The 19,714-nt window shown below is 43.3% G+C and overlaps 38 non-coding genes and 10 pseudogenes across 38 annotated transcripts; all 48 read right to left on the bottom strand.

The window, feature by feature from the left end:
- Positions 1 to 431: 431 nt before the first annotated feature.
- LOC116682224 (uncharacterized) lies at positions 432 to 549 on the bottom strand (annotated as a pseudogene).
- Positions 550 to 831: 282 nt separating this feature from the next.
- Positions 832 to 944, bottom strand: LOC116682228 (uncharacterized; annotated as a pseudogene).
- A 287-nt stretch (positions 945 to 1,231) lies between these two features.
- On the bottom strand, positions 1,232 to 1,351 carry LOC116682204 (uncharacterized; annotated as a pseudogene).
- Positions 1,352 to 1,634: 283 nt separating this feature from the next.
- On the bottom strand, positions 1,635 to 1,752 carry LOC116682205 (uncharacterized; annotated as a pseudogene).
- Positions 1,753 to 2,034: 282 nt separating this feature from the next.
- Positions 2,035 to 2,152, bottom strand: LOC116682208 (uncharacterized; annotated as a pseudogene).
- A 279-nt stretch (positions 2,153 to 2,431) lies between these two features.
- On the bottom strand, positions 2,432 to 2,550 carry LOC116682197 (5S ribosomal RNA). Its single transcript, XR_004330327.1, has one exon. It is a non-coding gene; the product is annotated as a 5S ribosomal RNA (ribosomal RNA).
- A 286-nt stretch (positions 2,551 to 2,836) lies between these two features.
- Positions 2,837 to 2,955, bottom strand: LOC116682196 (5S ribosomal RNA). Its single transcript, XR_004330326.1, has one exon. It is a non-coding gene; the product is annotated as a 5S ribosomal RNA (ribosomal RNA).
- A 285-nt stretch (positions 2,956 to 3,240) lies between these two features.
- On the bottom strand, positions 3,241 to 3,355 carry LOC116682230 (uncharacterized; annotated as a pseudogene).
- A 284-nt stretch (positions 3,356 to 3,639) lies between these two features.
- Positions 3,640 to 3,756, bottom strand: LOC116682219 (uncharacterized; annotated as a pseudogene).
- A 279-nt stretch (positions 3,757 to 4,035) lies between these two features.
- On the bottom strand, positions 4,036 to 4,154 carry LOC116682195 (5S ribosomal RNA). The gene has a single exon (XR_004330325.1). It is a non-coding gene; the product is annotated as a 5S ribosomal RNA (ribosomal RNA).
- A 286-nt stretch (positions 4,155 to 4,440) lies between these two features.
- LOC116682193 (5S ribosomal RNA) lies at positions 4,441 to 4,559 on the bottom strand. The gene has a single exon (XR_004330324.1). It is a non-coding gene; the product is annotated as a 5S ribosomal RNA (ribosomal RNA).
- Positions 4,560 to 4,845: 286 nt separating this feature from the next.
- LOC116682212 (uncharacterized) lies at positions 4,846 to 4,962 on the bottom strand (annotated as a pseudogene).
- Positions 4,963 to 5,247: 285 nt separating this feature from the next.
- On the bottom strand, positions 5,248 to 5,366 carry LOC116682192 (5S ribosomal RNA). The gene has a single exon (XR_004330323.1). It is a non-coding gene; the product is annotated as a 5S ribosomal RNA (ribosomal RNA).
- A 285-nt stretch (positions 5,367 to 5,651) lies between these two features.
- On the bottom strand, positions 5,652 to 5,769 carry LOC116682215 (uncharacterized; annotated as a pseudogene).
- Positions 5,770 to 6,054: 285 nt separating this feature from the next.
- LOC116682191 (5S ribosomal RNA) lies at positions 6,055 to 6,173 on the bottom strand. Its single transcript, XR_004330322.1, has one exon. It is a non-coding gene; the product is annotated as a 5S ribosomal RNA (ribosomal RNA).
- Positions 6,174 to 6,459: 286 nt separating this feature from the next.
- On the bottom strand, positions 6,460 to 6,578 carry LOC116682189 (5S ribosomal RNA). Its single transcript, XR_004330320.1, has one exon. It is a non-coding gene; the product is annotated as a 5S ribosomal RNA (ribosomal RNA).
- Positions 6,579 to 6,864: 286 nt separating this feature from the next.
- On the bottom strand, positions 6,865 to 6,982 carry LOC116682207 (uncharacterized; annotated as a pseudogene).
- A 284-nt stretch (positions 6,983 to 7,266) lies between these two features.
- On the bottom strand, positions 7,267 to 7,385 carry LOC116682188 (5S ribosomal RNA). Its single transcript, XR_004330319.1, has one exon. It is a non-coding gene; the product is annotated as a 5S ribosomal RNA (ribosomal RNA).
- A 286-nt stretch (positions 7,386 to 7,671) lies between these two features.
- LOC116682187 (5S ribosomal RNA) lies at positions 7,672 to 7,790 on the bottom strand. Its single transcript, XR_004330318.1, has one exon. It is a non-coding gene; the product is annotated as a 5S ribosomal RNA (ribosomal RNA).
- A 284-nt stretch (positions 7,791 to 8,074) lies between these two features.
- LOC116682186 (5S ribosomal RNA) lies at positions 8,075 to 8,193 on the bottom strand. The gene has a single exon (XR_004330317.1). It is a non-coding gene; the product is annotated as a 5S ribosomal RNA (ribosomal RNA).
- A 286-nt stretch (positions 8,194 to 8,479) lies between these two features.
- Positions 8,480 to 8,598, bottom strand: LOC116682185 (5S ribosomal RNA). Its single transcript, XR_004330316.1, has one exon. It is a non-coding gene; the product is annotated as a 5S ribosomal RNA (ribosomal RNA).
- A 286-nt stretch (positions 8,599 to 8,884) lies between these two features.
- On the bottom strand, positions 8,885 to 9,003 carry LOC116682184 (5S ribosomal RNA). Its single transcript, XR_004330315.1, has one exon. It is a non-coding gene; the product is annotated as a 5S ribosomal RNA (ribosomal RNA).
- Positions 9,004 to 9,289: 286 nt separating this feature from the next.
- On the bottom strand, positions 9,290 to 9,408 carry LOC116682183 (5S ribosomal RNA). Its single transcript, XR_004330314.1, has one exon. It is a non-coding gene; the product is annotated as a 5S ribosomal RNA (ribosomal RNA).
- Positions 9,409 to 9,681: 273 nt separating this feature from the next.
- Positions 9,682 to 9,800, bottom strand: LOC116682198 (5S ribosomal RNA). Its single transcript, XR_004330328.1, has one exon. It is a non-coding gene; the product is annotated as a 5S ribosomal RNA (ribosomal RNA).
- Positions 9,801 to 10,084: 284 nt separating this feature from the next.
- On the bottom strand, positions 10,085 to 10,203 carry LOC116682182 (5S ribosomal RNA). Its single transcript, XR_004330313.1, has one exon. It is a non-coding gene; the product is annotated as a 5S ribosomal RNA (ribosomal RNA).
- Positions 10,204 to 10,488: 285 nt separating this feature from the next.
- Positions 10,489 to 10,607, bottom strand: LOC116682181 (5S ribosomal RNA). The gene has a single exon (XR_004330312.1). It is a non-coding gene; the product is annotated as a 5S ribosomal RNA (ribosomal RNA).
- Positions 10,608 to 10,893: 286 nt separating this feature from the next.
- LOC116682180 (5S ribosomal RNA) lies at positions 10,894 to 11,012 on the bottom strand. The gene has a single exon (XR_004330311.1). It is a non-coding gene; the product is annotated as a 5S ribosomal RNA (ribosomal RNA).
- Positions 11,013 to 11,295: 283 nt separating this feature from the next.
- On the bottom strand, positions 11,296 to 11,414 carry LOC116682177 (5S ribosomal RNA). The gene has a single exon (XR_004330309.1). It is a non-coding gene; the product is annotated as a 5S ribosomal RNA (ribosomal RNA).
- A 285-nt stretch (positions 11,415 to 11,699) lies between these two features.
- On the bottom strand, positions 11,700 to 11,818 carry LOC116682176 (5S ribosomal RNA). The gene has a single exon (XR_004330308.1). It is a non-coding gene; the product is annotated as a 5S ribosomal RNA (ribosomal RNA).
- Positions 11,819 to 12,103: 285 nt separating this feature from the next.
- Positions 12,104 to 12,222, bottom strand: LOC116682175 (5S ribosomal RNA). Its single transcript, XR_004330307.1, has one exon. It is a non-coding gene; the product is annotated as a 5S ribosomal RNA (ribosomal RNA).
- A 286-nt stretch (positions 12,223 to 12,508) lies between these two features.
- LOC116682174 (5S ribosomal RNA) lies at positions 12,509 to 12,627 on the bottom strand. Its single transcript, XR_004330306.1, has one exon. It is a non-coding gene; the product is annotated as a 5S ribosomal RNA (ribosomal RNA).
- Positions 12,628 to 12,913: 286 nt separating this feature from the next.
- Positions 12,914 to 13,032, bottom strand: LOC116682173 (5S ribosomal RNA). Its single transcript, XR_004330305.1, has one exon. It is a non-coding gene; the product is annotated as a 5S ribosomal RNA (ribosomal RNA).
- A 285-nt stretch (positions 13,033 to 13,317) lies between these two features.
- LOC116682172 (5S ribosomal RNA) lies at positions 13,318 to 13,436 on the bottom strand. The gene has a single exon (XR_004330304.1). It is a non-coding gene; the product is annotated as a 5S ribosomal RNA (ribosomal RNA).
- A 286-nt stretch (positions 13,437 to 13,722) lies between these two features.
- Positions 13,723 to 13,841, bottom strand: LOC116682171 (5S ribosomal RNA). The gene has a single exon (XR_004330303.1). It is a non-coding gene; the product is annotated as a 5S ribosomal RNA (ribosomal RNA).
- Positions 13,842 to 14,127: 286 nt separating this feature from the next.
- On the bottom strand, positions 14,128 to 14,246 carry LOC116682170 (5S ribosomal RNA). The gene has a single exon (XR_004330302.1). It is a non-coding gene; the product is annotated as a 5S ribosomal RNA (ribosomal RNA).
- A 285-nt stretch (positions 14,247 to 14,531) lies between these two features.
- LOC116682169 (5S ribosomal RNA) lies at positions 14,532 to 14,650 on the bottom strand. Its single transcript, XR_004330301.1, has one exon. It is a non-coding gene; the product is annotated as a 5S ribosomal RNA (ribosomal RNA).
- A 285-nt stretch (positions 14,651 to 14,935) lies between these two features.
- Positions 14,936 to 15,054, bottom strand: LOC116682168 (5S ribosomal RNA). The gene has a single exon (XR_004330300.1). It is a non-coding gene; the product is annotated as a 5S ribosomal RNA (ribosomal RNA).
- A 283-nt stretch (positions 15,055 to 15,337) lies between these two features.
- On the bottom strand, positions 15,338 to 15,456 carry LOC116682166 (5S ribosomal RNA). Its single transcript, XR_004330298.1, has one exon. It is a non-coding gene; the product is annotated as a 5S ribosomal RNA (ribosomal RNA).
- A 285-nt stretch (positions 15,457 to 15,741) lies between these two features.
- LOC116682165 (5S ribosomal RNA) lies at positions 15,742 to 15,860 on the bottom strand. Its single transcript, XR_004330297.1, has one exon. It is a non-coding gene; the product is annotated as a 5S ribosomal RNA (ribosomal RNA).
- Positions 15,861 to 16,145: 285 nt separating this feature from the next.
- On the bottom strand, positions 16,146 to 16,264 carry LOC116682164 (5S ribosomal RNA). Its single transcript, XR_004330296.1, has one exon. It is a non-coding gene; the product is annotated as a 5S ribosomal RNA (ribosomal RNA).
- A 286-nt stretch (positions 16,265 to 16,550) lies between these two features.
- On the bottom strand, positions 16,551 to 16,669 carry LOC116682163 (5S ribosomal RNA). The gene has a single exon (XR_004330295.1). It is a non-coding gene; the product is annotated as a 5S ribosomal RNA (ribosomal RNA).
- A 286-nt stretch (positions 16,670 to 16,955) lies between these two features.
- On the bottom strand, positions 16,956 to 17,074 carry LOC116682162 (5S ribosomal RNA). Its single transcript, XR_004330294.1, has one exon. It is a non-coding gene; the product is annotated as a 5S ribosomal RNA (ribosomal RNA).
- A 286-nt stretch (positions 17,075 to 17,360) lies between these two features.
- On the bottom strand, positions 17,361 to 17,479 carry LOC116682160 (5S ribosomal RNA). The gene has a single exon (XR_004330292.1). It is a non-coding gene; the product is annotated as a 5S ribosomal RNA (ribosomal RNA).
- A 285-nt stretch (positions 17,480 to 17,764) lies between these two features.
- On the bottom strand, positions 17,765 to 17,883 carry LOC116682159 (5S ribosomal RNA). Its single transcript, XR_004330291.1, has one exon. It is a non-coding gene; the product is annotated as a 5S ribosomal RNA (ribosomal RNA).
- A 286-nt stretch (positions 17,884 to 18,169) lies between these two features.
- Positions 18,170 to 18,288, bottom strand: LOC116682158 (5S ribosomal RNA). Its single transcript, XR_004330290.1, has one exon. It is a non-coding gene; the product is annotated as a 5S ribosomal RNA (ribosomal RNA).
- Positions 18,289 to 18,573: 285 nt separating this feature from the next.
- Positions 18,574 to 18,692, bottom strand: LOC116682200 (5S ribosomal RNA). The gene has a single exon (XR_004330330.1). It is a non-coding gene; the product is annotated as a 5S ribosomal RNA (ribosomal RNA).
- A 285-nt stretch (positions 18,693 to 18,977) lies between these two features.
- Positions 18,978 to 19,096, bottom strand: LOC116682199 (5S ribosomal RNA). The gene has a single exon (XR_004330329.1). It is a non-coding gene; the product is annotated as a 5S ribosomal RNA (ribosomal RNA).
- Positions 19,097 to 19,381: 285 nt separating this feature from the next.
- LOC116682157 (5S ribosomal RNA) lies at positions 19,382 to 19,500 on the bottom strand. The gene has a single exon (XR_004330289.1). It is a non-coding gene; the product is annotated as a 5S ribosomal RNA (ribosomal RNA).
- Positions 19,501 to 19,714: the final 214 nt, after the last annotated feature.

Here is a 19,714-nt window from a genome sequence, read left to right as displayed (position 1 = left end):
CAAAGAAGCCCCAGCGCCTTAGGCTAACTAAAAACTTACAGCACCCAGTTATTCCAGGCGGTCTCCCATCCAAGTACTAAGCCGGCCCAACCCTGCTTGGCTTCCGAGATCAGACGTAGCGGGCACTTTCAGGGGTGTGTGGCCGTAAGCAACCATACAGGGCGAAATCCAGCTATTTCTAGATGTGAAGACCTGAAGGTTCATACCTTACTTAGACTTGGTGGACTTGTTGTCTTCCAGAACTTATTATTTATTTATGCTGTGGTCAACTGCAAGTATTTTGAACTCTTACTTGAAATGTTGAACACTGAGATTGTTTATTTTAATTCTAAAGAAGAATGGTGCTTCAAAAAAAAAGTTACGTCCTCAATACAGTTTCCTTGTTTGCTCTACGTCCAGCAAGAAGCCACAGCGCCTTAGGCTAACTAAAAAGCTTACAGCACCAGGTATTCCCAGGGTCTCTCCCATCCAAGTACTAAGCCGGCCCAACCCTGCTTGGCTTCCGAGATCAGACGAGAGCGGCACTTTCAGGGTGGTGTGGCCGTAAGCAACCATACAGGGCGAAATCCAGCTATTTCTAGATGTGAAGACCTGAAGGTTCTCTTACCTTACTTAGACTTGGTGGACTTGTTGTCTTCCAGAACTTATTATTTATTTATGCTGTGGTCAAACTGCAAGTATTTGAACTCTACTTGAAATGTTGAACACTGAGTTTTTTATTTTAATTCTAAAGAAGAATGGTGCTTCAAAAAAAAAGTTACGTCCTTTATACAGTTTCCTTGTTTGCTCTACGTCCAGCAAAGAAGCCACAGCGCCTTAGGCTAACTAAAAAGCTTACAGCACCAGTATTCCCAGGCGGTCTCCCATCCATACTACCGGCCCAACCCTGCTTGGCTTCCGAGATCAGACGAGAGCGGCACTTTCAGGGTGGTGTGGCCGTAAGCAACCATACAGGGCGAAATCCAGCTATTTCTAGATGTGAAGACCTGAAGGTTCTCTTACCTTACTTAGACTTGGTGGACTTGTTGTCTTCCAGAACTTATTATTTATTTATGCTGTGGTCAAACTGCAAGTATTTTGAACTCTTACTTGAAATGTTGAACACTGAGATTGTTTATTTTAATTCTAAAGAAAATGGTGCTTCAAAAAAAAAAGTTACGTCCTCTATACAGTTTCCTTGTTTGCTCTCTACGTCCAGCAAAGAAGCCACAGCGCCTTAGGCTAACTAAAAAGCTTACAGCACCAGGTATTCCCAGGCGGTCTCCCCATCCAAGTACTAAGCCGGCCCAACCCTGCTTGGCTTCCGAGATCAGACGAGAGCGGGCACTTTCAGGGTGGTGTGGCCGTAAGCAACCATACAGGGCGAAATCCAGCTATTTCTAGATGTGAAGACCTGAAGGTTCTCATACTTACTTAGACTTGGTGGACTTGTTGTCTTCCAGAACTTATTATTTATTTATGCTGTGGTCAAACTGCAAGTATTTTGAACTCTTACTTGAAATGTGAACACTGAGATTGTTTATTTTAATTCTAAAGAAGAATGGTGCTTCAAAAAAAAAGTTACGTCCTCTATACAGTTTCCTTGTTTGCTCTACGTCCAGCAAAGAAGCCACAGCGCCTTAGGCTAACTAAAAAGCTTACAGCACCAGGTATTCCCAGCGGTCTCCCATCCAAGTACTAAGCCGGCCCAACCCTGCTTGGCTTCCGAGATCAGACGAGAGCGGGCACTTTCAGGGTGGTGTGGCCGTAAGCAACCATACAGGCGAAATCCAGCTATTTCTAGATGTGAAGACCTGAAGGTTCTCTTACCTACTTAGACTTGGTGGACTTGTTGTCTTCCAGAACTTATTATTTATTTATGCTGTGGTCAAACTGCAAGTATTTTGAACTCTTACTTGAAATTTGAACACTGAGATTTTTATTTTAATTCTAAAGAAGAATGGTGCTTCAAAAAAAAAAGTTACGTCCTCTATACAGTTTCCTTGTTTGCTCTACGTCCAGCAAAGAAGCCACAGCGCCTTAGGCTAACTAAAAAGCTTACAGCACCAGGTATTCCCAGGCGGTCTCCCATCCAAGTACTAAGCCGGCCCAACCCTGCTTGGCTTCCGAGATCAGACGAGAGCGGGCACTTTCAGGTGGTGTGGCCGTAAGCAACCATACAGGCGAAATCCAGCTATTTCTAGATGTGAAGACCTGAAGGTTCTCATACCTTACTTAGACTTGGTGGACTTGTTGTCTTCCAGAACTTATTATTTATTTATGCTGTGGTCAAACTGCAAGTATTTGAACTCTTACTTGAAATGTTGAACACTGAGATTGTTTTTTAATTCTAAGAAGAATGGCTTCAAAAAAAAAGTTACGTCCTTTATACAGTTTCCTTTGTCAGCTCTACGTCCAGCAAAGAAGCCACAGCGCCTTAGGCTAACTAAAAAGCTTACAGCACCAGGTATTCCCAGGCGGTCTCCCATCCAAGTACTAAGCCGGCCCAACCCTGCTTGGCTTCCGAGATCAGACGAGAGCGGGCACTTTCAGGGTGGTGTGGCCGTAAGCAACCATACAGGGCGAAATCCAGCTATTTCTAGATGTGAAGACCTGAAGGTTCTCTTACCTTACTTAGACTTGGTGGACTTGTTGTCTTCCAGAACTTATTATTTATTTATGCTGTGGTCAAACTGCAAGTATTTTGAACTCTTACTTGAAATGTTGAACACTGAGATTGTTTTATTATAATTCTAAAGAAGAATGGTGCTTCAAAAAAAAAGTTACGTCCTTTATACAGTTTCCTTGTTTGCTCTACGTCCAGCAAAGAAGCCACAGCGCCTTAGGCTAACTAAAAAGCTTACAGCACCAGGTATTCCCAGGCGGTCTCCCATCCAAGTACTAAGCCGGCCCAACCCTGCTTGGCTTCCGAGATCAGACGAGAGCGGGCACTTTCAGGGTGGTGTGGCCGTAAGCAACCATACAGGGCGAAATCCAGCTATTTCTAGATGTGAAGACCTGAAGGTTCTCATACCTTACTTAGACTTGGTGGACTTGTTGTCTTCCAGAACTTATTATTTATTTATGCTGTGGTCAAACTGCAAGTATTTTGAACTCTTACTTGAAATGTTGAACACTGAGATTGTTTATTTTAATTCTAAAGAAGAATGGTGCTTCAAAAAAAAAAGTTACGTCCTCAATACAGTTTCCTTGTTTGCTCTACGTCCAGCAAGAAGCCACAGCGCCTTAGGCTAACTAAAAAGCTTACAGCACCAGGTATTCCCAGGCGGTCTCCCCCAAGTACTAAGCCGCCCAACCCTGCTTGGCTTCCGAGATCAGACGAGAGCGGGCACTTTCGGGTGGTGTGGCCGTAAGCAACCATACAGGCGAAATCCAGCTATTTCTAGATGTGAAGACCTGAACGTTCTCTTACCTTACTTAGACTTGGTGGACTTGTTGTCTTCCAGAACTTATTATTTATTTATGCTGTGGTCAAACTGCAAGTATTTTGAACTCTTACTTGAAATGTTGAACACTGAGTTCGTTTATTTTAATTCTAAAGAAGAATGGTGCTTCAAAAAAAAAGTTACGTCCTTTATACAGTTTCCTTGTTTGCTCTACGTCCAGCAAAGAAGCCACAGCGCCTTAGGCTAACTAAAAAGCTTACAGCACCAGGTATTCCCAGGCGGTCTCCCATCCAAGTACTAAGCCCCCAACCCTGCTTGGCTTCCGAGATCAGACGAGAGCGGGCACTTTCAGGGTGGTGTGGCCGTAAGCAACCATACAGGCGAAATCCAGCTATTTCTAGATGTGAAGACCTGAAGGTTCTCTTACCTTACTTAGACTTGGTGGACTTGTTGTCTTCCAGAACTTATTATTTATTTATGCTGTGGTCAAACTGCAAGTATTTTGAACTCTTACTTGAAATGTTGAACACTGAATTGTTTTTTTATTCTAAAGAAATGGTGCTTCAAAAAAAAAGTTACGTCCTCTATACAGTTTCCTTGTTTGCTCTACGTCCAGCAAAGAAGCCACAGCGCCTTAGGCTAACTAAAAAGCTTACAGCACCAGGTATTCCCAGGCGGTCTCCCATCCAAGTACTAAGCCGGCCCAACCCTGCTTGGCTTCCGAGATCAGACGAGAGCGGGCACTTTCAGGGTGGTGTGGCCGTAAGCAACCATACAGGGCGAAATCCAGCTATTTCTAGATGTGAAGACCTGAAGGTTCTCATACCTTACTTAGACTTGGTGGACTTGTTGTCTTCCAGAACTTATTATTTATTTATGCTGTGGTCAAACTGCAAGTATTTTGAACTCTTACTTGAAATGTTGAACACTGAGATTGTTTATTTTAATTCTAAAGAAGAATGGTGCTTCAAAAAAAAAAGTTACGTCCTCTATACAGTTTCCTTGTTTGCTCTACGTCCAGCAAAGAAGCCACAGCGCCTTAGGCTAACTAAAAAGCTTACAGCACCAGGTATTCCCAGGCGGTCTCCCATCCAAGTACTAAGCCGGCCCAACCCTGCTTGGCTTCCGAGATCAGACGAGAGCGGGCACTTTCAGGGTGGTGTGGCCGTAAGCAACCATACAGGGCGAAATCCAGCTATTTCTAGATGTGAAGACCTGAAGGTTCTCATACCTTACTTAGACTTGGTGGACTTGTTGTCTTCCAGAACTTATTATTTATTTATGCTGTGGTCAAACTGCAAGTATTTTGAACTCTTACTTGAAATGTTGAACACTGAGATTGTTTATTTTAATTCTAAAGAAGAATGGTGCTTCAAAAAAAAAAGTTACGTCCTCTATACAGTTTCCTTGTTTGCTCTACGTCCAGCAAAGAAGCCACAGCGCCTTAGGCTAACTAAAAAGCTTACAGCACCAGTATTCCCAGGCGGTCTCCCATCCAAGTACTAAGCCGGCCCAACCCTGCTTGGCTTCCGAGATCAGACGAGAGCGGGCACTTTCAGGTGGTGTGGCCGTAAGCAACCATACAGGGCGAAATCCAGCTATTTCTAGATGTGAAGACCTGAAGGTTCTCATACCTTACTTAGACTTGGTGGACTTGTTGTCTTCCAGAACTTATTATTTATTTATGCTGTGGTCAAACTGCAAGTATTTTGAACTCTTACTTGAAATGTTGAACACTGAGATTGTTTATTTTAATTCTAAAGAAGAATGGTGCTTCAAAAAAAAAAGTTACGTCCTCTATACAGTTTCCTTGTTTGCTCTACGTCCAGCAAAGAAGCCACAGCGCCTTAGGCTAACTAAAAGCTTACAGCACCAGGTATTCCCAGGCGGTCTCCCATCCAAGTACTAAGCCGGCCCAACCCTGCTTGGCTTCCGAGATCAGACGAGAGCGGGCACTTTCAGGGTGGTGTGGCCGTAAGCAACCATACAGGGCGAAATCCAGCTATTTCTAGATGTGAAACCTGAAGGTTCTCATACCTTACTTAGACTTGGTGGACTTGTTGTCTTCCAGAACTTATTATTTATTTATGCTGTGGTCAAACTGCAAGTATTTTGAACTCTTACTTGAAATGTTGAACACTGAGTTCGTTTATTATAATTCTAAAGAAGAATGGTGCTTCAAAAAAAAAAGTTACGTCCTTTATACAGTTTCCTTGTTTGCTCTACGTCCAGCAAAGAAGCCACAGCGCCTTAGGCTAACTAAAAAGCTTACAGCACCAGGTATTCCCAGGCGGTCTCCCATCCAAGTACTAAGCCGGCCCAACCCTGCTTGGCTTCCGAGATCAGACGAGAGCGGGCACTTTCAGGGTGTGTGGCCGTAAGCAACCATACAGGCGAAATCCAGCTATTTCTAGATGTGAAGACCTGAAGGTTCTCTTACCTTACTTAGACTTGGTGGACTTGTTGTCTTCCAGAACTTATTATTTATTTATGCTGTGGTCAAACTGCAAGTATTTTGAACTCTTACTTGAAATGTTGAACACTGAGATTGTTTATTTTAATTCTAAAGAAGAATGGTGCTTCAAAAAAAAAAGTTACGTCCTCTATACAGTTTCCTTGTTTGCTCTACGTCCAGCAAAGAAGCCACAGCGCCTTAGGCTAACTAAAAAGCTTACAGCACCAGGTATTCCCAGGCGGTCTCCCATCCAAGTACTAAGCCGGCCCAACCCTGCTTGGCTTCCGAGATCAGACGAGAGCGGGCACTTTCAGGGTGGTGTGGCCGTAAGCAACCATACAGGGCGAAATCCAGCTATTTCTAGATGTGAAGACCTGAACGTTCTCTTACCTTACTTAGACTTGGTGGACTTGTTGTCTTCCAGAACTTATTATTTATTTATGCTGTGGTCAAACTGCAAGTATTTTGAACTCTTACTTGAAATGTTGAACACTGAGTTTGTTTATTTTAATTCTAAAGAAGAATGGTGCTTCAAAAAAAAAAGTTACGTCCTCAATACAGTTTCCTTGTCAGCTCTACGTCCAGCAAAGAAGCCACAGCGCCTTAGGCTAACTAAAAAGCTTACAGCACCAGGTATTCCCAGGCGGTCTCCCATCCAAGTACTAAGCCGGCCCAACCCTGCTTGGCTTCCGAGATCAGACGAGAGCGGGCACTTTCAGGGTGGTGTGGCCGTAAGCAACCATACAGGGCGAAATCCAGCTATTTCTAGATGTGAAGACCTGAAGGTTCTCATACCTTACTTAGACTTGGTGGACTTGTTGTCTTCCAGAACTTATTATTTATTTATGCTGTGGTCAAACTGCAAGTATTTTGAACTCTTACTTGAAATGTTGAACACTGAGATTGTTTATTTTAATTCTAAAGAAGAATGGTGCTTCAAAAAAAAAAGTTACGTCCTCTATACAGTTTCCTTGTTTGCTCTACGTCCAGCAAAGAAGCCACAGCGCCTTAGGCTAACTAAAAAGCTTACAGCACCAGGTATTCCCAGGCGGTCTCCCATCCAAGTACTAAGCCGGCCCAACCCTGCTTGGCTTCCGAGATCAGACGAGAGCGGGCACTTTCAGGTGGTGTGGCCGTAAGCAACCATACAGGCGAAATCCAGCTATTTCTAGATGTGAAGACCTGAAGGTTCTCATACCTTACTTAGACTTGGTGGACTTGTTGTCTTCCAGAACTTATTATTTATTTATGCTGTGGTCAAACTGCAAGTATTTTGAACTCTTACTTGAAATGTTGAACACTGAGATTGTTTATTTTAATTCTAAAGAAGAATGGTGCTTCAAAAAAAAAGTTACGTCCTCTATACAGTTTCCTTGTTTGCTCTACGTCCAGCAAAGAAGCCACAGCGCCTTAGGCTAACTAAAAAGCTTACAGCACCAGGTATTCCCAGGCGGTCTCCCATCCAAGTACTAAGCCGGCCCAACCCTGCTTGGCTTCCGAGATCAGACGAGAGCGGGCACTTTCAGGGTGGTGTGGCCGTAAGCAACCATACAGGGCGAAATCCAGCTATTTCTAGATGTGAAGACCTGAAGGTTCTCATACCTTACTTAGACTTGGTGGACTTGTTGTCTTCCAGAACTTATTATTTATTTATGCTGTGGTCAAACTGCAAGTATTTTGAACTCTTACTTGAAATGTTGAACACTGAGATTGTTTATTTTAATTCTAAAGAAGAATGGTGCTTCAAAAAAAAAAGTTACGTCCTTTATACAGTTTCCTTGTTTGCTCTACGTCCAGCAAAGAAGCCACAGCGCCTTAGGCTAACTAAAAAGCTTACAGCACCAGGTATTCCCAGGCGGTCTCCCATCCAAGTACTAAGCCGGCCCAACCCTGCTTGGCTTCCGAGATCAGACGAGAGCGGGCACTTTCAGGGTGGTGTGGCCGTAAGCAACCATACAGGGCGAAATCCAGCTATTTCTAGATGTGAAGACCTGAAGGTTCTCATACCTTACTTAGACTTGGTGGACTTGTTGTCTTCCAGAACTTATTATTTATTTATGCTGTGGTCAAACTGCAAGTATTTTGAACTCTTACTTGAAATGTTGAACACTGAGATTGTTTATTTTAATTCTAAAGAAGAATGGTGCTTCAAAAAAAAAGTTACGTCCTCTATACAGTTTCCTTGTTTGCTCTACGTCCAGCAAAGAAGCCACAGCGCCTTAGGCTAACTAAAAGCTTACAGCACCAGGTATTCCCAGGCGGTCTCCCATCCAAGTACTAAGCCGGCCCAACCCTGCTTGGCTTCCGAGATCAGACGAGAGCGGGCACTTTCAGGGTGGTGTGGCCGTAAGCAACCATACAGGGCGAAATCCAGCTATTTCTAGATGTGAAGACCTGAAGGTTCTCATACCTTACTTAGACTTGGTGGACTTGTTGTCTTCCAGAACTTATTATTTATTTATGCTGTGGTCAAACTGCAAGTATTTTGAACTCTTACTTGAAATGTTGAACACTGAGATTGTTTATTATAATTCTAAAGAAGAATGGTGCTTCAAAAAAAAAAGTTACGTCCTTTATACAGTTTCCTTGTTTGCTCTACGTCCAGCAAAGAAGCCACAGCGCCTTAGGCTAACTAAAAAGCTTACAGCACCAGGTATTCCCAGGCGGTCTCCCATCCAAGTACTAAGCCGGCCCAACCCTGCTTGGCTTCCGAGATCAGACGAGAGCGGGCACTTTCAGGGTGGTGTGGCCGTAAGCAACCATACAGGGCGAAATCCAGCTATTTCTAGATGTGAAGACCTGAAGGTTCTCATACCTTACTTAGACTTGGTGGACTTGTTGTCTTCCAGAACTTATTATTTATTTATGCTGTGGTCAAACTGCAAGTATTTTGAACTCTTACTTGAAATGTTGAACACTGAGATTGTTTATTTTAATTCTAAAGAAGAATGGTGCTTCAAAAAAAAAAGTTACGTCCTTTATACAGTTTCCTTGTTTGCTCTACGTCCAGCAAAGAAGCCACAGCGCCTTAGGCTAACTAAAAAGCTTACAGCACCAGGTATTCCCAGGCGGTCTCCCATCCAAGTACTAAGCCGGCCCAACCCTGCTTGGCTTCCGAGATCAGACGAGAGCGGGCACTTTCAGGGTGGTGTGGCCGTAAGCAACCATACAGGGCGAAATCCAGCTATTTCTAGATGTGAAGACCTGAAGGTTCTCATACCTTACTTAGACTTGGTGGACTTGTTGTCTTCCAGAACTTATTATTTATTTATGCTGTGGTCAAACTGCAAGTATTTTGAACTCTTACTTGAAATGTTGAACACTGAGATTGTTTATTTTAATTCTAAAGAAGAATGGTGCTTCAAAAAAAAAAGTTACGTCCTTTATACAGTTTCCTTGTTTGCTCTACGTCCAGCAAAGAAGCCACAGCGCCTTAGGCTAACTAAAAAGCTTACAGCACCAGGTATTCCCAGGCGGTCTCCCATCCAAGTACTAAGCCGGCCCAACCCTGCTTGGCTTCCGAGATCAGACGAGAGCGGGCACTTTCAGGGTGGTGTGGCCGTAAGCAACCATACAGGGCGAAATCCAGCTATTTCTAGATGTGAAGACCTGAACGTTCTCTTACCTTACTTAGACTTGGTGGACTTGTTGTCTTCCAGAACTTATTATTTATTTATGCTGTGGTCAAACTGCAAGTATTTTGAACTCTTACTTGAAATGTTGAACACTGAGATTGTTTATTTTAATTCTAAAGAAGAATGGTGCTTCAAAAAAAAAGTTACGTCCTCTATACAGTTTCCTTGTTTGCTCTACGTCCAGCAAAGAAGCCACAGCGCCTTAGGCTAACAGCACCAGGTATTCCCAGGCGGTCTCCCATCCAAGTACTAAGCCGGCCCAACCCTGCTTGGCTTCCGAGATCAGACGAGAGCGGGCACTTTCAGGGTGGTGTGGCCGTAAGCAACCATACAGGGCGAAATCCAGCTATTTCTAGATGTGAAGACCTGAAGTTCTCATACCTTACTTAGACTTGGTGGACTTGTTGTCTTCCAGAACTTATTATTTATTTATGCTGTGGTCAAACTGCAAGTATTTTGAACTCTTACTTGAAATGTTGAACACTGAGTTGTTTATTTTAATTCTAAAGAAGAATGGTGCTTCAAAAAAAAAAGTTACGTCCTTTATACAGTTTCCTTGTTTGCTCTACGTCCAGCAAAGAAGCCACAGCGCCTTAGGCTAACTAAAAAGCTTACAGCACCAGGTATTCCCAGGCGGTCTCCCATCCAAGTACTAAGCCGGCCCAACCCTGCTTGGCTTCCGAGATCAGACGAGAGCGGGCACTTTCAGGGTGGTGTGGCCGTAAGCAACCATACAGGGCGAAATCCAGCTATTTCTAGATGTGAAGACCTGAACGTTCTCTTACCTTACTTAGACTTGGTGGACTTGTTGTCTTCCAGAACTTATTATTTATTTATGCTGTGGTCAAACTGCAAGTATTTTGAACTCTTACTTGAAATGTTGAACACTGAGTTGTTTATTTTAATTCTAAAGAAGAATGGTGCTTCAAAAAAAAAAGTTACGTCCTCTATACAGTTTCCTTGTTTGCTCTACGTCCAGCAAAGAAGCCACAGCGCCTTAGGCTAACTAAAAAGCTTACAGCACCAGGTATTCCCAGGCGGTCTCCCATCCAAGTACTAAGCCGGCCCAACCCTGCTTGGCTTCCGAGATCAGACGAGAGCGGGCACTTTCAGGGTGGTGTGGCCGTAAGCAACCATACAGGGCGAAATCCAGCTATTTCTAGATGTGAAGACCTGAACGTTCTCTTACCTTACTTAGACTTGGTGGACTTGTTGTCTTCCAGAACTTATTATTTATTTATGCTGTGGTCAAACTGCAAGTATTTTGAACTCTTACTTGAAATGTTGAACACTGAGATTGTTTATTTTAATTCTAAAGAAGAATGGTGCTTCAAAAAAAAAAGTTACGTCCTCTATACAGTTTCCTTGTTTGCTCTACGTCCAGCAAAGAAGCCACAGCGCCTTAGGCTAACTAAAAAGCTTACAGCACCAGGTATTCCCAGGCGGTCTCCCATCCAAGTACTAAGCCGGCCCAACCCTGCTTGGCTTCCGAGATCAGACGAGAGCGGGCACTTTCAGGGTGGTGTGGCCGTAAGCAACCATACAGGGCGAAATCCAGCTATTTCTAGATGTGAAGACCTGAAGGTTCTCATACCTTACTTAGACTTGGTGGACTTGTTGTCTTCCAGAACTTATTATTTATTTATGCTGTGGTCAAACTGCAAGTATTTTGAACTCTTACTTGAAATGTTGAACACTGAGTTGTTTATTTTAATTCTAAAGAAGAATGGTGCTTCAAAAAAAAAAGTTACGTCCTTATACAGTTTCCTTGTTTGCTCTACGTCCAGCAAAGAAGCCACAGCGCCTTAGGCTAACTAAAAGCTTACAGCACCAGGTATTCCCAGGCGGTCTCCCATCCAAGTACTAAGCCGGCCCAACCCTGCTTGGCTTCCGAGATCAGACGAGAGCGGGCACTTTCAGGGTGGTGTGGCCGTAAGCAACCATACAGGGCGAAATCCAGCTATTTCTAGATGTGAAGACCTGAAGGTTCTCATACCTTACTTAGACTTGGTGGACTTGTTGTCTTCCAGAACTTATTATTTATTTATGCTGTGGTCAAACTGCAAGTATTTTGAACTCTTACTTGAAATGTTGAACACTGAGTTGTTTATTTTAATTCTAAAGAAGAATGGTGCTTCAAAAAAAAAAGTTACGTCCTTTATACAGTTTCCTTGTTTGCTCTACGTCCAGCAAAGAAGCCACAGCGCCTTAGGCTAACTAAAAAGCTTACAGCACCAGGTATTCCCAGGCGGTCTCCCATCCAAGTACTAAGCCGGCCCAACCCTGCTTGGCTTCCGAGATCAGACGAGAGCGGGCACTTTCAGGGTGGTGTGGCCGTAAGCAACCATACAGGGCGAAATCCAGCTATTTCTAGATGTGAAGACCTGAAGGTTCTCTTACCTTACTTAGACTTGGTGGACTTGTTGTCTTCCAGAACTTATTATTTATTTATGCTGTGGTCAAACTGCAAGTATTTTGAACTCTTACTTGAAATGTTGAACACTGAGATTGTTTATTTTAATTCTAAAGAAGAATGGTGCTTCAAAAAAAAAGTTACGTCCTTTATACAGTTTCCTTGTTTGCTCTACGTCCAGCAAAGAAGCCACAGCGCCTTAGGCTAACTAAAAAGCTTACAGCACCAGGTATTCCCAGGCGGTCTCCCATCCAAGTACTAAGCCGGCCCAACCCTGCTTGGCTTCCGAGATCAGACGAGAGCGGGCACTTTCAGGGTGGTGTGGCCGTAAGCAACCATACAGGGCGAAATCCAGCTATTTCTAGATGTGAAGACCTGAAGGTTCTCATACCTTACTTAGACTTGGTGGACTTGTTGTCTTCCAGAACTTATTATTTATTTATGCTGTGGTCAAACTGCAAGTATTTTGAACTCTTACTTGAAATGTTGAACACTGAGATTGTTTATTTTAATTCTAAAGAAGAATGGTGCTTCAAAAAAAAAAGTTACGTCCTCTATACAGTTTCCTTGTTTGCTCTACGTCCAGCAAAGAAGCCACAGCGCCTTAGGCTAACTAAAAAGCTTACAGCACCAGGTATTCCCAGGCGGTCTCCCATCCAAGTACTAAGCCGGCCCAACCCTGCTTGGCTTCCGAGATCAGACGAGAGCGGGCACTTTCAGGGTGGTGTGGCCGTAAGCAACCATACAGGGCGAAATCCAGCTATTTCTAGATGTGAAGACCTGAACGTTCTCTTACCTTACTTAGACTTGGTGGACTTGTTGTCTTCCAGAACTTATTATTTATTTATGCTGTGGTCAAACTGCAAGTATTTTGAACTCTTACTTGAAATGTTGAACACTGAGATTGTTTATTTTAATTCTAAAGAAGAATGGTGCTTCAAAAAAAAAAGTTACGTCCTTTATACAGTTTCCTTGTTTGCTCTACGTCCAGCAAAGAAGCCACAGCGCCTTAGGCTAACTAAAAAGCTTACAGCACCAGGTATTCCCAGGCGGTCTCCCATCCAAGTACTAAGCCGGCCCAACCCTGCTTGGCTTCCGAGATCAGACGAGAGCGGGCACTTTCAGGGTGGTGTGGCCGTAAGCAACCATACAGGGCGAAATCCAGCTATTTCTAGATGTGAAGACCTGAAGTTCTCATACCTTACTTAGACTTGGTGGACTTGTTGTCTTCCAGAACTTATTATTTATTTATGCTGTGGTCAAACTGCAAGTATTTTGAACTCTTACTTGAAATGTTGAACACTGAGATTGTTTATTTTAATTCTAAAGAAGAATGGTGCTTCAAAAAAAAAAGTTACGTCCTTTATACAGTTTCCTTGTTTGCTCTACGTCCAGCAAAGAAGCCACAGCGCCTTAGGCTAACTAAAAAGCTTACAGCACCAGGTATTCCCAGGCGGTCTCCCATCCAAGTACTAAGCCGGCCCAACCCTGCTTGGCTTCCGAGATCAGACGAGAGCGGGCACTTTCAGGGTGGTGTGGCCGTAAGCAACCATACAGGGCGAAATCCAGCTATTTCTAGATGTGAAGACCTGAAGGTTCTCATACCTTACTTAGACTTGGTGGACTTGTTGTCTTCCAGAACTTATTATTTATTTATGCTGTGGTCAAACTGCAAGTATTTTGAACTCTTACTTGAAATGTTGAACACTGAGATTGTTTATTTTAATTCTAAAGAAGAATGGTGCTTCAAAAAAAAAAGTTACGTCCTTTATACAGTTTCCTTGTTTGCTCTACGTCCAGCAAAGAAGCCACAGCGCCTTAGGCTAACTAAAAAGCTTACAGCACCAGGTATTCCCAGGCGGTCTCCCATCCAAGTACTAAGCCGGCCCAACCCTGCTTGGCTTCCGAGATCAGACGAGAGCGGGCACTTTCAGGGTGGTGTGGCCGTAAGCAACCATACAGGGCGAAATCCAGCTATTTCTAGATGTGAAGACCTGAAGGTTCTCTTACCTTACTTAGACTTGGTGGACTTGTTGTCTTCCAGAACTTATTATTTATTTATGCTGTGGTCAAACTGCAAGTATTTTGAACTCTTACTTGAAATGTTGAACACTGAGATTGTTTATTTTAATTCTAAAGAAGAATGGTGCTTCAAAAAAAAAAGTTACGTCCTCTATACAGTTTCCTTGTTTGCTCTACGTCCAGCAAAGAAGCCACAGCGCCTTAGGCTAACTAAAAAGCTTACAGCACCAGGTATTCCCAGGCGGTCTCCCATCCAAGTACTAAGCCGGCCCAACCCTGCTTGGCTTCCGAGATCAGACGAGAGCGGGCACTTTCAGGGTGGTGTGGCCGTAAGCAACCATACAGGGCGAAATCCAGCTATTTCTAGATGTGAAGACCTGAAGTTCTCTTACCTTACTTAGACTTGGTGGACTTGTTGTCTTCCAGAACTTATTATTTATTTATGCTGTGGTCAAACTGCAAGTATTTTGAACTCTTACTTGAAATGTTGAACACTGAGATTGTTTATTTTAATTCTAAAGAAGAATGGTGCTTCAAAAAAAAAAGTTACGTCCTCTATACAGTTTCCTTGTTTGCTCTACGTCCAGCAAAGAAGCCACAGCGCCTTAGGCTAACTAAAAAGCTTACAGCACCAGGTATTCCCAGGCGGTCTCCCATCCAAGTACTAAGCCGGCCCAACCCTGCTTGGCTTCCGAGATCAGACGAGAGCGGGCACTTTCAGGGTGGTGTGGCCGTAAGCAACCATACAGGGCGAAATCCAGCTATTTCTAGATGTGAAGACCTGAAGGTTCTCATACCTTACTTAGACTTGGTGGACTTGTTGTCTTCCAGAACTTATTATTTATTTATGCTGTGGTCAAACTGCAAGTATTTTGAACTCTTACTTGAAATGTTGAACACTGAGTTGTTTATTTTAATTCTAAAGAAGAATGGTGCTTCAAAAAAAAAAGTTACGTCCTTTATACAGTTTCCTTGTTTGCTCTACGTCCAGCAAAGAAGCCACAGCGCCTTAGGCTAACTAAAAAGCTTACAGCACCAGGTATTCCCAGGCGGTCTCCCATCCAAGTACTAAGCCGGCCCAACCCTGCTTGGCTTCCGAGATCAGACGAGAGCGGGCACTTTCAGGGTGGTGTGGCCGTAAGCAACCATACAGGGCGAAATCCAGCTATTTCTAGATGTGAAGACCTGAAGTTTCTTACCTTACTTAGACTTGGTGGACTTGTTGTCTTCCAGAACTTATTATTTATTTATGCTGTGGTCAAACTGCAAGTATTTTGAACTCTTACTTGAAATGTTGAACACTGAGATTGTTTATTTTAATTCTAAAGAAGAATGGTGCTTCAAAAAAAAAAGTTACGTCCTTTATACAGTTTCCTTGTTTGCTCTACGTCCAGCAAAGAAGCCACAGCGCCTTAGGCTAACTAAAAGCTTACAGCACCAGGTATTCCCAGGCGGTCTCCCATCCAAGTACTAAGCCGGCCCAACCCTGCTTGGCTTCCGAGATCAGACGAGAGCGGGCACTTTCAGGGTGGTGTGGCCGTAAGCAACCATACAGGGCGAAATCCAGCTATTTCTAGATGTGAAGACCTGAAGGTTCTCATACCTTACTTAGACTTGGTGGACTTGTTGTCTTCCAGAACTTATTATTTATTTATGCTGTGGTCAAACTGCAAGTATTTTGAACTCTTACTTGAAATGTTGAACACTGAGTTGTTTATTTTAATTCTAAAGAAGAATGGTGCTTCAAAAAAAAAAGTTACGTCCTTTATACAGTTTCCTTGTTTGCTCTACGTCCAGCAAAGAAGCCACAGCGCCTTAGGCTAACTAAAAAGCTTACAGCACCAGGTATTCCCAGGCGGTCTCCCATCCAAGTACTAAGCCGGCCCAACCCTGCTTGGCTTCCGAGATCAGACGAGAGCGGGCACTTTCAGGGTGGTGTGGCCGTAAGCAACCATACAGGGCGAAATCCAGCTATTTCTAGATGTGAAGACCTGAAGGTTCTCATACCTTACTTAGACTTGGTGGACTTGTTGTCTTCCAGAACTTATTATTTATTTATGCTGTGGTCAAACTGCAAGTATTTTGAACTCTTACTTGAAATGTTGAACACTGAGTTGTTTATTTTAATTCTAAAGAAGAATGGTGCTTCAAAAAAAAAAGTTACGTCCTTTATACAGTTTCCTTGTTTGCTCTACGTCCAGCAAAGAAGCCACAGCGCCTTAGGCTAACTAAAAAGCTTACAGCACCAGGTATTCCCAGGCGGTCTCCCATCCAAGTACTAAGCCGGCCCAACCCTGCTTGGCTTCCGAGATCAGACGAGAGCGGGCACTTTCAGGGTGGTGTGGCCGTAAGCAACCATACAGGGCGAAATCCAGCTATTTCTAGATGTGAAGACCTGAACGTTCTCTTACCTTACTTAGACTTGGTGGACTTGTTGTCTTCCAGAACTTATTATTTATTTATGCTGTGGTCAAACTGCAAGTATTTTGAACTCTTACTTGAAATGTTGAACACTGAGATTGTTTATTTTAATTCTAAAGAAGAATGGTGCTTCAAAAAAAAAAGTTACGTCCTTTATACAGTTTCCTTGTTTGCTCTACGTCCAGCAAAGAAGCCACAGCGCCTTAGGCTAACTAAAAAGCTTACAGCACCAGGTATTCCCAGGCGGTCTCCCATCCAAGTACTAAGCCGGCCCAACCCTGCTTGGCTTCCGAGATCAGACGAGAGCGGGCACTTTCAGGGTGGTGTGGCCGTAAGCAACCATACAGGGCGAAATCCAGCTATTTCTAGATGTGAAGACCTGAACGTTCTCATACCTTACTTAGACTTGGTGGACTTGTTGTCTTCCAGAACTTATTATTTATTTATGCTGTGGTCAAACTGCAAGTATTTTGAACTCTTACTTGAAATGTTGAACACTGAGATTGTTTATTTTAATTCTAAAGAAGAATGGTGCTTCAAAAAAAAAAGTTACGTCCTTTATACAGTTTCCTTGTTTGCTCTACGTCCAGCAAAGAAGCCACAGCGCCTTAGGCTAACTAAAAAGCTTACAGCACCAGGTATTCCCAGGCGGTCTCCCATCCAAGTACTAAGCCGGCCCAACCCTGCTTGGCTTCCGAGATCAGACGAGAGCGGGCACTTTCAGGGTGGTGTGGCCGTAAGCAACCATACAGGGCGAAATCCAGCTATTTCTAGATGTGAAGACCTGAAGGTTCTCATACCTTACTTAGACTTGGTGGACTTGTTGTCTTCCAGAACTTATTATTTATTTATGCTGTGGTCAAACTGCAAGTATTTTGAACTCTTACTTGAAATGTTGAACACTGAGATTGTTTATTTTAATTCTAAAGAAGAATGGTGCTTCAAAAAAAAAAGTTACGTCCTCTATACAGTTTCCTTGTTTGCTCTACGTCCAGCAAAGAAGCCACAGCGCCTTAGGCTAACTAAAAAGCTTACAGCACCAGGTATTCCCAGGCGGTCTCCCATCCAAGTACTAAGCCGGCCCAACCCTGCTTGGCTTCCGAGATCAGACGAGAGCGGGCACTTTCAGGGTGGTGTGGCCGTAAGCAACCATACAGGGCGAAATCCAGCTATTTCTAGATGTGAAGACCTGAAGGTTCTCATACCTTACTTAGACTTGGTGGACTTGTTGTCTTCCAGAACTTATTATTTATTTATGCTGTGGTCAAACTGCAAGTATTTTGAACTCTTACTTGAAATGTTGAACACTGAGTTGTTTATTTTAATTCTAAAGAAGAATGGTGCTTCAAAAAAAAAAGTTACGTCCTTTATACAGTTTCCTTGTTTGCTCTACGTCCAGCAAAGAAGCCACAGCGCCTTAGGCTAACTAAAAAGCTTACAGCACCAGGTATTCCCAGGCGGTCTCCCATCCAAGTACTAAGCCGGCCCAACCCTGCTTGGCTTCCGAGATCAGACGAGAGCGGGCACTTTCAGGGTGGTGTGGCCGTAAGCAACCATACAGGGCGAAATCCAGCTATTTCTAGATGTGAAGACCTGAAGGTTCTCTTACCTTACTTAGACTTGGTGGACTTGTTGTCTTCCAGAACTTATTATTTATTTATGCTGTGGTCAAACTGCAAGTATTTTGAACTCTTACTTGAAATGTTGAACACTGAGATTGTTTATTTTAATTCTAAAGAAGAATGGTGCTTCAAAAAAAAAAGTTACGTCCTCTATACAGTTTCCTTGTTTGCTCTACGTCCAGCAAAGAAGCCACAGCGCCTTAGGCTAACTAAAAAGCTTACAGCACCAGGTATTCCCAGGCGGTCTCCCATCCAAGTACTAAGCCGGCCCAACCCTGCTTGGCTTCCGAGATCAGACGAGAGCGGGCACTTTCAGGGTGGTGTGGCCGTAAGCAACCATACAGGGCGAAATCCAGCTATTTCTAGATGTGAAGACCTGAACGTTCTCTTACCTTACTTAGACTTGGTGGACTTGTTGTCTTCCAGAACTTATTATTTATTTATGCTGTGGTCAAACTGCAAGTATTTTGAACTCTTACTTGAAATGTTGAACACTGAGATTGTTTATTTAATTCTAAAGAAGAATGGTGCTTCAAAAAAAAAAGTTACGTCCTTTATACAGTTTCCTTGTTTGCTCTACGTCCAGCAAAGAAGCCACAGCGCCTTAGGCTAACTAAAAAGCTTACAGCACCAGGTATTCCCAGGCGGTCTCCCATCCAAGTACTAAGCCGGCCCAACCCTGCTTGGCTTCCGAGATCAGACGAGAGCGGGCACTTTCAGGGTGGTGTGGCCTTAAGCAACCATACAGGGCGAAATCCAGCTATTTCTAGATGTGAAGACCTGAAGGTTCTCATACCTTACTTAGACTTGGTGGACTTGTTGTCTTCCAGAACTTATTATTTATTTATGCTGTGGTCAAACTGCAAGTATTTTGAACTCTTACTTGAAATGTTGAACACTGAGATTGTTTATTTTAATTCTAAAGAAGAATGGTGCTTCAAAAAAAAAGTTACGTCCTTTATACAGTTTCCTTGTTTGCTCTACGTCCAGCAAAGAAGCCACAGCGCCTTAGGCTAACTAAAAAGCTTACAGCACCAGGTATTCCCAGGCGGTCTCCCATCCAAGTACTAAGCCGGCCCAACCCTGCTTGGCTTCCGAGATCAGACGAGAGCGGGCACTTTCAGGGTGATGTGGCCATAAGCAACCATACAGGGCGAAATCCAGCTATTTCTAGATGTGAAGACCTGAAGGTTCTCATACCTTACTTAGACTTGGTGGACTTGTTGTCTTCCAGAACTTATTATTTATTTATGCTGTGGTCAAACTGCAAGTATTTTGAACTCTTACTTGAAATGTGGAACACTGAGATTGTTTATTTAATTCTAAAGAAGAATGGTGCTTCAAAAAAAAAAGTTACGTCCTTTATACAGTTTCCTTGTTTGCTCTACGTCCAGCAAAGAAGCCACAGCGCCTTAGGCTAACTAAAAAGCTTACAGCACCAGGTATTCCCAGGCGGTCTCCCATCCAAGTACTAAGCCGGCCCAACCCTGCTTGGCTTCCGAGATCAGACGAGAGCGGGCACTTTCAGGGTGGTGTGGCCGTAAGCAACCATACAGGGCGAAATCCAGCTATTTCTAGATGTGAAGACCTGAAGGTTCTCTTACCTTACTTAGACTTGGTGGACTTGTTGTCTTCCAGAACTTATTATTTATTTATGCTGTGGTCAAACTGCAAGTATTTTGAACTCTTACTTGAAATGTTGAACACTGAGATTGTTTATTTTAATTCTAAAGAAGAATGGTGCTTCAAAAAAAAAAGTT

This window comes from Etheostoma spectabile, unplaced genomic scaffold (genome assembly GCF_008692095.1).
Source record: "Etheostoma spectabile isolate EspeVRDwgs_2016 unplaced genomic scaffold, UIUC_Espe_1.0 scaffold00018785, whole genome shotgun sequence".
Classification (NCBI taxonomy): domain Eukaryota; kingdom Metazoa; phylum Chordata; class Actinopteri; order Perciformes; family Percidae; genus Etheostoma; species Etheostoma spectabile.
The sequence above is the reverse complement of the archived record's forward strand: the minus strand, read 5'-3'. Positions and strand labels throughout refer to the sequence as shown.